This window comes from Dermacentor andersoni, chromosome 4 (genome assembly GCF_023375885.2).
Source record: "Dermacentor andersoni chromosome 4, qqDerAnde1_hic_scaffold, whole genome shotgun sequence".
Taxonomy (NCBI): Eukaryota; Metazoa; Arthropoda; class Arachnida; order Ixodida; family Ixodidae; genus Dermacentor; species Dermacentor andersoni.
In genome coordinates this window covers 76,391,288-76,404,670 of record NC_092817.1, presented here as the reverse complement: position 1 = coordinate 76,404,670, position 13,383 = coordinate 76,391,288, and the positions used below count along the sequence as shown (strand labels likewise).

General features: G+C 44.8%; 1 long non-coding RNA gene across 1 annotated transcript in view; it reads right to left on the bottom strand.

Moving 5' to 3' along the window:
• Positions 1-13,383, bottom strand: part of LOC129386237 (uncharacterized) — a 273,338-nt gene that overhangs the window by 134,190 nt on the left and 125,765 nt on the right. Inside the window, exon 2 of the long non-coding RNA XR_008613684.2 lies at positions 1,289-1,373. This is a non-coding gene — a long non-coding RNA (uncharacterized lncRNA). The remainder of the gene's footprint in view (positions 1-1,288; positions 1,374-13,383) is intronic.

Below are 13,383 nucleotides of genomic sequence, written 5' to 3'. Positions count from 1 at the left end.
TCCAGTGTGCTTCCGGTATGCTATCTACTACGCCTTGGTCGCGAGCGAAGTGGTGCGTTAGGGCGGCTGGTCGCAGGAACGTGTGAATTGGGCCATTTGGCGGTAAATAAGTTCAGACCTGTGACAGCTCACACGTAATGAATACGTGATATTTTGCAGTGTTAGAGTGATAAAGAAAGTCATAATACATTATGATGGTTACGTTACGCTTGCAGGAATAATGAGTGCACACCTTAGACGAAACGCAATGGGGGCGTTTCTGAAACCTCCAAGTATGAAACAACTAAGCCAGCAATACCGTCTATTCAAATGCACGATGTATGCCGTCACTTCTCTAACATATGTAACACAATATATTTTGGTGGCGAATGCAAGCAGCGCCTCTGCAGCAAATGGTGCGTATTTCGGCTCTGTACTGTGCGAAGCACCGACATAAAAAGGCGTTTTTGTTTACAGACAGCCAACGAGGAGAAATCAAGTATTGCCACTTCAATAAATAACAAACCTATTGCATCATATGTAAGTTACACAGTGCACACCTGTGGTCAACCGCAGCACGTCGTAGTGCAAAGGTCCATGGTGCAAAATCCACAGTAGAATTTGGTCAGGCACTCAAACAACGTCTGGATAACTAAATGTGAGCATCCTAAACAAACGCTTTATCTCCGTGTTACTAAACCAAAAAGTACCGTCACTGTGTATCGTTTCTTTGTGTTTTAAAGCATGGCACTATCGATCTACTCTGTGTAAAGCACCAGCAAGATTAGCAGAGCACCGACTACAAAAGGAAGGCGTCAATGTTTTGTTCTGATAAGGGAGACATCGAGCAGGGCTCATCTCTTGTCCTTTCTTTATATAACCGCTGGTAGATGCGCATGGATGGCTCTAAAAAAAGTACTGCGGACAAAGAAGATACTACACTAAACACTACTTCTCTGTGATCTCTTCCTCGAGCTTCTGCCAAATCTTTCGAACAATAAATCGAACCCGACATTGAAGATGCAGTAGAGTGGCCGCAATGTGCCAGCAAAAGAAAATAAAAATAGCTGTAGAAGGAAAAAAACCACCTAAAGACAGAAAATTTGTCTTCTACTCTGTTACGATCATATCTTTGGGCCGTGTACAACACGATATTATGAAGAGGCACGAAAAGGACCCAGAGCGAAAAAGGCACTGGCGTAGATAAGGACGCGCAAGCGGGGATCGATGGCTGCTCCACGTGCCAACAAATGAGACGACCCTGTTTACAAAGCGGCAGAAAAATGCGACACACGACAGATAGGCTCACCTCGTGCGGCTGCGGCTATTGACGACACAAGGGGTCGTTAGCCTGCAGGGTGGTCAGTGTGCTTGTCCTGCAGCCTTGTCCTGTCCTGAAATCCCAAGAGTGGATATAAGTCGCAGTGTGGGGCTGAGAAATGGTACGCGGTTGTCCATTGTATTGCGATGCTGTTTTTTTCCAAAGCTACACATTAGTGACACTTTGGCCAATATTTGACAAAGTGGCGCTTTTAGGCTGCGTTCCCTACTGGAACGCCCACTTCTCATTAGCATACTTCTTGGCTGCTTCGCACATCAGCATGAGGTATAGCTACTTCAAAAACACGTCGAATTCGTATTTCACTACTAATCGCGTAGTGGGCAGTTGTACATATATCCGTGTGGCATGTACTTGATTCTCTACGCGCTTGCACATGGTGTTTCTGAGCACACATTTCCAAAAACGCAGTGCGCAATATATCGTTACCTCTAATTTCTTTTTGCTCTCCCTTCTCTCGTGTCCTCCTCGTTTACCAATTTCAGACCCACTCTTCAAATTGCTGCTCTTACCGAGATTTAAGACGAGTACATCACCAAGTTCCAAGGCATGGGAGCGATACCTAAGAGTGCATCATATTACCAGCGTGGTTACCGCCTCTACTCTAAATGCAAGGCACCACAAAAGCATTCGTTTCATTCCGAAGTCAATGAACTACTACTGGTGTACAACTTGTAAGCCTCAACTCCGCGCATAAACTTGATGTCATACCTCAGGGATTATTTTTATTGCCTTGAGTAAATGGACTACACCATCGACACTTCACTATCTCCCCCTTCCCCCAATCTCTTCCCCACTGCGCTGCGCGCATATCATGCCGTCGTCGCACTTCCGTCGTCTTCACTCTATAGTCATCATTGTATTGTGGTTATTCTGTCTTCATTTTTCCATCGACATCATTTCGTCATCGTCATGTCATTGTAATCATGCCATCACCGTCATATCGTCGTAGTCATTGCGTCGTCGTAATTCGACATTAGTCACCTCATGTCGTTATGCCGTCATCGTCATACACTGGTTGCCATTCCAGGGTGATCATCCTACTGCCTTCATGTGGTTGTCGTCAACCGTCGTCACCGTACAAGTATCGTCATAGCATTGTCATCATGCCTTCGGAGTCATCCCGTCTCGTAATTCAAGCTTTCGGATCCAACTCTCGTCATGCACCTTGGTGACACCGTGGTCGTTGTACGGTCCTCTTCAGTCCTTCGTCAACTTGCATAGTGTCGGCATGATCGACCGCCACAAGTCTGTGTTGAGTGGGATGTTTTCCGGTGAAAATGTGTCGAATTTGGTCGTGTGCGCCATACTTGCAAGTGGTTCCTAAACAAAAGCAACGTTCTACGCAAACACCAATGAAAGCTTCGTTTAAACTGATTTCCACTACACATAGGGATCTGCTCTTTTTTTATTTCATTTCACCGTTTACTTCTTCTCGGGCTGTTTTTCAAAACTCAAGGTTTCTGTACCGTACGTTAGCAATGGTAGCTTGCACACATTCTATTTCAAGGATAGTGGTAATCTGCCGGCCATGACGTGGTAATGTTTGCCGTATGCGCTTCAACTCATTTTGATTATTTTGTAGAACTTCTTCTCACAATGCGGGTCCCTGTGATTAATTGGCTTAGATAAACTTGCCATTGCGCAGATAACAGAGGTAAGCAGTTAATCATAAATTCTCGTTGCCTTTTTTAATTTCTTGAATTTTGATCTTAAGATCTACTGTTATACTTCGTTGGCTAATGGCCGCAATCATTTTTTGCAAGTACTCTCCAGCGTTGCTAAACAAGTCATCTGCAAACCGCTGGTTATTATTATAATCCTCATTGATCCGCATACCTAATCCTTCGCAGTCCATACTTCTTGCAAGTATGCAATGAATGGCAGTGCAGTTATATTGTGTTCTAGCCCGATTCTTTTCTTAATCGGTGTTTGTTTCCGCTATTCTCTTGTGAAGACTATATTATAGCTAATGGAGCATAATTTAACGGGACAGTACCTAGTTCAACTTTCCCGAAGGGACACTGGGTGCAACGCATTGCTACTGGTCTCAGTAGCTGGTGTAAAATGGCGAATTTTTAGCATTAGGACAAGCGTTAGCAATCACTCTCTATGAAGCACGAATAAATGGCGCCATGGGCAACAGGTGTCAGGGAATGCACAAATCATCCACGCTTTGTTGCTGAAGAGCAAATCCTTCAAGTCACGCGCGCACCCACTCAAACGTGCATACACTCACAACACACATACGTGCAGACACATGCCAGCACAAAAGGCACAAATATCACCGAGGGCAGAATCGGAGCATGTCAGCGCATTGAACCATGGCGCACCACGCAAGGCTCCAGCCGTACGACACACGCCCAGGGGCATAACTTGAGCTGCTTTGAAATGCAAACGAACGCCTTCGCGGAGATTTCGACAATCACCCAGTAGGGGGCGCATATCGACCTGGTGCTATTGCGCTTCTTTCCTTTGTGTCTGTGGCTTCCGCGACATTTCTTACCCTTGAATGCCTTCAACAGGGCCCTGTTGCACCGCGGGTGCTCCAAGGCCTCAACCCGATTATCACGGTTTCAGACTCGGATTGTGAAAACGGCTGTACTTATCATGCAGCGCAAGGATAAAAGGTCAGCGAACGTTTCCCTCATCCGCATGAAGTGCACAAAACCTCCCCAAATACTTGCAAAAACACAACAACAACAACAACAACAACAACCCGTTATCAATTTCGCGGAATGGTTGTTTGAAGGGAGGTAAAATAAAGAATATCAGAGAGCAAAAGAAATGAAGAGTTCAACGGAAATCTGACTCCGACTTTGTCGAAACGTTTCAGGATGGAAGCACTATTTAGCGTCCGGAAGAGCCGTAATGGATGCAGTTCCTTGAAGAATAATGTATATTCTTCCATTAATAAAATAAAAAACAAGAAAATTGGAGAAACTTTACAACGACGCAGTTCTTATTTTATTTTTTCACATTCCTGGTGGCATTTATCCTGCCGGTGCGCCAATGATCCGAGGAGCTTATTTAAGTTCTCCATTTACACGTTTCCTGTAGCGAGAAGAGGCCGAGTAAGAAGTGCAGCCTTTGGTACGTAAGCCGGAAGAAGGCTCATCGTAGATGAACTGTTTATATTTCCAACCCTCCATGTGTTTTTTTTTCCCTTTTATTGATTTTTCACGTGTCATAATCAGTTTTGTCTAAATGTTCGTTTATATATTCTTAACCATCACCTCAACGCATCAACTCAACCATCACCTCACCTCAATGAACGAAAAGGAATGAAGCAAGATGGTCAGAAACTAATACGGTAGTTTTAAGTTTGCTACAAGTTCTTATTTATTAATTTATTTTCTGTTTACTTATTTATCAACAAATTCATCACTCAGTCCAAATAGGAGTATTATGTCAGGGGGACAGTACATAATAACTGTCAAAAAATAAAAGACAGAGAAGCAGAAAACGTGGAAAAGAACAATAACAAGGTACTACAGAAGGGCTAACTGCAGTGAAATAATATAAGAATACTTAAGGCAATACTAAAACACTTCATCTTTATTTTACAATATTCTCTTGTGCAGAAATAATTACGCATACAAGGAAAAATAAACTTTGAAATTGAAAAATGTGGTAGGCGACCCTGATCTTTGATTTAGGTGTCATTTAGTCGCACTGGCACCTCGGCGTTGGTGTTCTTTAGGTTCAGAGAACGAACGTCTTTCCCCTGGCACAACATGCGGGCGAAGAGGAAGCGCAGCGCCGGCCCCTGGTGGGGCGTAGCCCCCTGGCGAGCGGAGGACAAAGCGCACCTTACGCGTCCTCTCCGGTGCTGACGTCAGAGCAGGGAACGAGCGCGCGCGCGCAGCTGTTGCGAGCGGGTGAACGAGCAAGCAGGTGAGCGCCGCGAGAGAAGCGAGAGAGGAGGGAGTGACGTCACATCCGCCCTGCTTGGCAGATGTTTAGTCTATGCCAGGAAATTGTTTTCCATTATTTAGTGGGTGAATATCGTGCCACCTTCTTGTGTCTGGCGTCATTAGCGACTTCATTACTTCCGCTTTCTACTTCCGCGTTTCCAAGAATTTCGCCAAAGTCGAGCTCACGTGGCGGGTCTCCAAAGTCCACGATACTGTGCTTTGACGTGCGGTAATCAGTGATTGATAATTAATTCTAATTACTCCAGACACTTTAGTAACTTGGCGCTAAGCTAATGCTTTGATATCATATCTATAATGAAACCCAGGAATTTTGTACTGCACTATTTTTTTATTTATTTCCTGATTTATTTTGAATTTCGTCCCCGGTCATTACAGGGGGTGAAGAGCGAAACTGGGTAAGAAACAATAGTGTCACTCGGTGCACGTATCATTAATAAATGGTTAGTATCGCGTTTATAAACGGCGTAGAGTCGTGAATATTAGCATCACTATCAGGCAGGTCATTCCAATGACTGATTGCGCGTGGCAGCACAAATGCAATGAACGCTTGGGTGCGGCCGAAAATACTAGGAAGGCTGCGTTGATTATGAAGCCGGCCAGATGCGAGATGCAGCTGTGATAAAGGGAATGTATTTTCGTGTGTGCGGTAAGTTATGTTATGGAAGAAACACACAAGGATTATCTTTCTACGTGATTCGCATGATGTCGGTGTTACAAGGCCGTTGCGTTGAGTACATTAGAGTCGTGGTTATTATCACGGGCCATAGAACATGGTGCACCGTTTTGTACCGATTCTCGTAGATTAATTAGATAGGCTTAGTGGGGCGACCAGATGAACGATGCAAGCGCGAGCTCCAAATGAATGATTGTAAGGTAAGCTAGTTTTCCTTTTTTACGGAAGGCGACGCGTGAAGTTTTCGTTTTAAGTATCCTGATGTTGCGTGATGCATTATCACTAATGCTCATGCAATGCCACTGGCGTCCTTGCTGTGCTGCTGTTAGTATTTGAGCCGGTATGACCAAAACGGACAAAAAATCATTGCGAAGCTAATTAAAGAATATAAAAAAAGGCTGGCCTGTGCCACCGAGGTATAGATCGAAACGGACAGTAAAAGTCACGCTAAAACTATCGAAGCTTTTTGACTGGGTGCTGACTGAAGCCAAATATTTTCCGTCGGTTTCATCTCCTGCACCACCGATATCTTGCAGCCCCTCAGCGCTGGCGCTTTTCATCGCGCCCGCGTTGCGAGAGACGCGGCATGGCCGCCCGGACCTCTGTTCCTTCGGCCCAGTAGCCGTTGCCGTCTGCGCTGCGTTGCGCGAGAATGTCGCACCCGCGTCTATTTATAACACGGTGCGAGGAGTTGAATCGCAACGCTACATCCTGCTATCGCGGTCAACGCTTCGCACACCAAGCGAAACTGTCGATTTATCATCCGTCTTTCTGACATAATCCTGCCGCGATCGCTGTAGTGTCATCATGGTCGAAGGTTTGGGCTTATACACGAGATTTTACAGCACTTAGGTCGCCCTGTGAATTCGCGGTTGCTTAATCAAGCGACACTGTATGGGTTTCGGCGCATCATTTCTTAGCAGTCTGGCTGCCTTGCAACAGCTTCAAAATTGCGCGTATTAGGCTCCGACGAGGAAGCATGCTTGTCTCCAGCGCACATTTTTGTTACACGGAAACTCGATGTCGTGATGTAGCTTGCATAACTGTAGCCCGAATAAACTTGTTTACAATAGAGCCCATATCACAGATGGCCGTTTCTAATAAATGGTGAAGAGATAAAAACTTCTGGTTTATGAACTTTACACTATTTACGACCTCTCGTTACCAGCAATTTTCCTCCCCTTTTCGCAAAGCTCCCAGTAGTATCAACAGCAGGAATGCAGCATCCACCTTGTTATTAGCCCTTAAAAGATTAAGTGGTGCCCTCTCGCGTATGAAGTCAGTAGGGCTACTTCGGTACTATAGTGTACTAGACCTATATGCCGCTGCTATACGGCATGAGTGCTGGGGGAAGGCTGCTTGGCGCAGTTGGTCCACGTGCCCTGCTCGAGCTTTTAAGTCGTCGTGAGTACGCAAGCAGAGAGAGAGAGAATGAAGAGGAAAGGCAGGGAGGTTCACCAGATATGAGTCTCCGTTTGCTACCCTACACTGGGGACGGGGGATAGGGGTTAGAAAGATGAAAGAGAGCAAACACAAAAAAGGGGGGAAAAAAGGAACGCGCACACATGGAGACACACACACAAAAGGTATTCCAGTTAAAGTCGTTCACACAGGCAGGATTTAAGTGCACAGAATATTCTACGCTGCGTTTCTCCTCGAAATCTAGTGGGGTCCCTGTTGGATCCATGGTTAATATAGATTTCTTCTGGCTTCGTCTGCTAGCCACAATATTGAGCAAACACGCGTGTATGGCGTAGGAATATTGTAAAAAAACATCCGAGGCTTTGGCGTTCTCATAATAGCTTGCAGGGCCTTTGTGGACAATGAAGTGCATATACCGCAAAACAACGAGAGATAATCCACATAAATTAGAAAGGAAAACGAGTGAAAATTCGAGGTCGTCTAAGTTTCAGCGTACAGTTGCGGTTATCTGTCGGTGTTTTGAAAAACTAGAAAACCGTGCGAATAACAGGGGTGAGTTACATTTCTGGAGTGGGGAATCTTTGGGTACTTTACGGCAGTAAACTGTTTTGTTTGGCGAATTGGTTCATGGCTGAGAATGGGGGGAAAATAGTAGCGCAATAGGAAGCGCCGGTCCTGTGTTCTCGTCTCGTCCTCGTTTCTTTTACGCTACTATTTTTGCCCTTTCTCAAGAATGAAGTACAGCGTCAGGTATTATGCCTGGAATGTCTGCGTTGTAATAAACAAAGTGTTTGCCTGTTTCCAGCACGTCCTTCCAGCACTTCAGCTATGTTGCTGTCCATAACTTTATTATTGAATACATTTGATGTCCAAGGTTGGCGGTTTAGGTGAGTTGGTATTTCAGGGCGTATGCTTAACATTAGCGCAACTCTGGATGAGCATAGAAAAAAGGCAGGAACAAGACGAAACAGTAGACAGAAAACAGTAATATCCTCCTATCTCTTGTTCGTTCCTGTTTTTTTTTTTCATATCTTTACTTAACGCATTCTGAGTTACGCTAATGTGAAGAATGGATTCCTGCCATTTTCGGGAAATTAAGCAGTCGCTGGGGTGCGGTAATGCGCGCTATGCTGTAGCGACATTACAGCAAATATGTCATTTTGCTTTAGTGAGGGTTATAGTTGAGTAAAGATTAAGCGTGTTAAATGGTTCGGCTTTATGTGGACACGTTTGGTAAGCCAGTCGTGGAAAAAAATTACGAATTGTGAAAACAGAAATTAAGTAGCTGAGTGTCAGGTCTTACGTTTGTTTGATGTTTCTCAGTTCCCCCATTCACAATATAAAACATCTGCGATTTTTATTTAAAAAAAAGGACGTTCTACGAGGACATATTATCAAGTCACTACGATCATAAAGTTTCTCTACCACAAACACCTAAAGTTGATCGCACAGGCATAGAAGCGCCATCGTCTGCATTTTGATGCGTGCCGCTAACCGCCCATCAGAAGGTTATTAGCGGTTATGAAATTGATAACGGGTTGTTGTTGTTGTTTTTTTGCAAGTATTTGGGAGGTTTTGTGCACTTCATGCGGACGAGCGAAACGTTTGCTGACCTTTTATCCTTGCGCTGCATGATAAGTACAGCCGTTTTCACAATCCGAGTCTGAAACCGTGATAATCGGGTTGAGGCCTTCGCTCTGCTCATCAAAAACATCAGCGGGTGCCTATACCTTTCTCAAGAACGGATGCTACGCAAAAACTCCAATTGCCCGCTCGCCATATCACACTTCTACAATGGAATTCACCCGGTCTCACAAACTCCCGGTTGCACTCTCTCGACCCTAACTTGCGACTTTGCCTGCCACCTGGGCTCTCCCGCCATGAAACAACTTTACTGCGTCGCATGTGGTTGGGCGTCGCATTTACAAATTCATATTCATTCCTCACAGGAATGGCCAGCAGTGTGGCGGGAAAGTTGTGCGGGTGCGATGAAACTGTAGAGCACCTTCTGTGTTACTGCCCATGCTTTGGCGGTCAATGACGTAATCTACAAGATAAACTAGGCCGATTAGATCATAGAGTGCTCTCGGAGGAAAAGGTCCTGGTACCATCGCCTATGCATTCTTGCATGCGAAAGGCCACAAAATCCCTTCTGCATTTCTTAAAGGCTACTGGACTGTATGATTGCTTGTGACAGTGGACATTCCTCAGCGATTGACTCCATGAAAGACTGACCCTATGGTTTTCTGCTCTCTCATCTATTCTTCTCCTTTCCCCCTCCCCAAGTGTAGGGTAACCAACCGAGCACGCCCCTGGTCAACTTCTCTGCCATTCCCATTTCGTTTCTCTCTCTGGTAGAAACATAGACGAACTTGGCGGACAAAGCAAACTACGCAGTCACGTGCTGCGGCGCCCTGACCAGAGCAAGAAAATTTAACTATTGCTTGCACCTCGACCCAGCTGGGCCGCTAATCGCTTCAGCATTAGTCAGCACATTTCGCACCATATTCGGCCAAGGATACGAATATGCTATCAACAACAAACTTTGTCCATTACTTTCAGTATAGTAGCTAAGCGCGTCGTACGCATGTTGAAACTGAGATAATAAAGGTGGGAAGTTTGGGCTTGCTGGTATTCAACAAAATATCTAGTGGGAACACTAGATAGACGAGAATAAAAGGGACACACACATAGCGCAAAAATAATCTGTAAACTCCACGGCTGCTTCCAAAACTGGTTTTCCGGCGTTTCTTTCGTTTTGTTCAATCTGTAGACTATCTCTAGTTTTACACTGACAAAAGTAGCATTTTCTAAAAGCGCATTCAACTACGTATGCGAACCCAAATTAAGGTTAACTTATCACATGAAAAAATTTTCATGAGAATCAATGGCAAGAAGATCGAGAAGAATGCTTGGTGATTGCGAACTATTAAATAATGCGGCGCAGATATTGCTCGAGAGCGAACGCTTGTCATTGAAATGGAAAACTTTTTGTTGTCAGCAGAAGTTTTCATTGCTTAGCTACAAATGATTGGAACTACATGTGAGAATGTAAATCCTGGCGTTCAACTTCGCTGCCGCCTGACACGAAATGTTGCGAATGAGCCGTAAGAACTTACTTCGGCTCCCGACTGGTGTAGTTTTTATATAGTTTTACTGCCCTCGGTGTGACGTGTTGCGACTGAATCATGCGATTGTGTACTTTAGTTGACGGATGCGGTTGCAATAAAGTAATATAGCGTTTGTAAGCTTTATAGTACTAATATTTTAAACTAACACTAAAAACTGCAGACAGAAATAGAAGAGTGACATGCTACCTGAGCCCGCAGTGAGAGAGCTTGCAAACAAACGAAAACTGCAGTGCTTAGGTCATAGACTGGCAGACAACAATGTCGACTCCCCAGCTGACGTCACCGGAGTCCGTCTTCCACAGCGTCGCCAGCCGTAACGCTTGGCCCCCCCCCCCCCCCCCCCCCAATAGGTATTCGAAGTGTATAATTTCTGCGTCGCAAGTACACATTAATCTATATTCCTTGCTTAAGTTTTCTCACGCTGACATGATAACACAATTCAACATGGCGTTCGCGCGACATAGCTTGTTACAAGTCATGTGATTCCTGAGTAGTCCTTTCTAAATATTATAATTACAATGAAGAACCTAAGGTAGCTTCCTTAATGCTTTTAAATATTCGTACGCTTGTTATTTACTTATATAAGTATTAGTAGTACTAAATATTCATCAACTTTAATATTTTCTATGTAGAACACAAAAATTTGCCAGCCGAGGTATATTCAAGCGCACCCGCTTCTCAGCAACCAGGTCCTAACAGTACAAAACCGATTTTCGATGAACTGTTCCTAACAATTAGCTTGTGTTCCGCTCGTATGTATCGCAATTTTCAGCGAATAAGGGCTTCTCTAGCAGTTGCAGCAAGAACGGACCGCTTGTGCAACAGAGGACATTCTGCGGACGACTTGATTAAAGTAAGCTGTTTGCAAATTCCACTACACCAGTCATGCAGGCGCTCCCTATAGAAAAGTGCTGCGCCCCTATTAACTTTCCAAATTGCTTTGAGAGAAAGCTGCCTTTGTAATTAGAAACGGTGCCGCTGAATAAACACACTGAAAACCAATATCAAGAATATCGGCTTTCGATTGCGTCGAACCATTCTGCTCTTCTTACGGCTGGAACTGTGATTTACTTCCAGAAAAGTATCAAACAATAGCGCATACTCAGAAGTGCGACGTCTCCGCTTTAACAAACACGCGTCGAGAAAAGAAAGTTTCATGTTAACTGGATATGCTAGGCCGCCTTCAACAATCTATAAATTTATTACCTGTTATTGCAGACCTTAGCAGGCAAATTTATTCAAATTTATTTGTAAGGCCCATCTGCGCGAAGCCGTGGTATACCTTTCCTGGAGCCAGCCTCCCGCTGCATGGCCTACTGAGCACGTCGGGCGCTTTTGCGGACGACCATGCAGAGCTAATGATGTGCCCAAAGTAACACCCACGCATTGTCTCGCTAAGCAATATAAATGTTGCCACACACGCCTGCCGAGGACCGTAATACAAAGCGAAATGAGGAACACGTGTCTACTAATGCTTCGCTATACCCTAACTAGGCTCCCGGCCCGAATGACCACTGAACCATTTCCGAGTAATACCGCGACGAGAGGTGCAGACCTGACCATAGTCCATTCGTTGAATGGGGCGGTCCGCATTGCTACAGTGGACGCGGGTTCACGCACGCATTTGAGACCGCCTTTCCCAAGGGAGCTTGTTTCTTACGATTGGACGACGGTGCAGTTTTGTCGCCAAGTCGGGCATTTGTGTACATCAAACGAATACCACTGTTGTCGTTATCCCCATAACCATGCAGGTGGATTAAACAGAAAACGACGCTAAAGTTCGACACAGTATATCATCATAAGCCTAAATATATAGGACAATACTGACCTTGAGAGTATTGTTATTCTACAAAGCTCTTCGGAATGGAGTGCTTTAAAAATAAAAAGAGAAAATATCAGGGATTAGAGGTAAACTCCTCGTTCCGCACTAACTGTAGCCGCCGAAGATGGAAATTAATATTTCAGCTTACTGGTTAGCTTACAACTTACTGGTTAGCTGAACGACCTAATTTTCTCGTTTGCAGTAACAAGCGCGGCGCGTTACCACTTATGAATTCTCCAGATTCGATGGAACCACTCAAATATCATATAAACAATTGCCATATACAGGATGCCCTGGGCCAGAGTTTAAAAATATGCGAATGCCACATAGGTAGACAGAACCAAGGTAAGGTTGTTTGCCATTGCTTGGAGATACTCAGTATATTTTGTCATTCCGCCTAATTAAACAATCATTCTTAATTAATCAATCAACTTCTCAAATATTCTAATTAGATGAAAAGTGTCAATGAGACGATTGTAGAGCGACCCGAAAAACTCCCGATACAGCTTTCTGTTGCTCAATGCGCGCAACATAATAGTGTTTTTTTCGAATGCGAGAGAAACCCACAAATTCACGCACAATTGCCGCGCGACTGGCCGCTCAAGGCGCCAACCTCGCATGTTTCAGCGTAACCGCGACAAGTACAGACCAAGTTATGCCGTTTGTGAATCGGCTTCACTGTTGCGAACTTGTATGCCTTCCTCGGTGCAATGGCCGACAGCACCACGTGCGTCACAAGCAGCTGTGGCGACACATCCACACACTTTCTTGGTGTCTGCACGCACTATAGTGGGGAGCGGCAAGGTGCTCGACAGACTTGACAATCACCCGCTATCAGAGCAGAATGCTCTAAGCTAACGCTCTCAGAGTAATAGCCCTGTCACGCTGGGAGATATAAAGTCGTTTGTGTCTAATGACATTCCATACATCGAATGAGGGTAGGGACCATGCACTGCTAGACGGCACAAGATAGTATAATTTGCGGACGATGGCTATCGCAATGCATAGAAGACTAGAATGCACAAGAATACGTACTGTGAACGAACCAAAGCTATTACTTCTGGAATATATGCATTGAG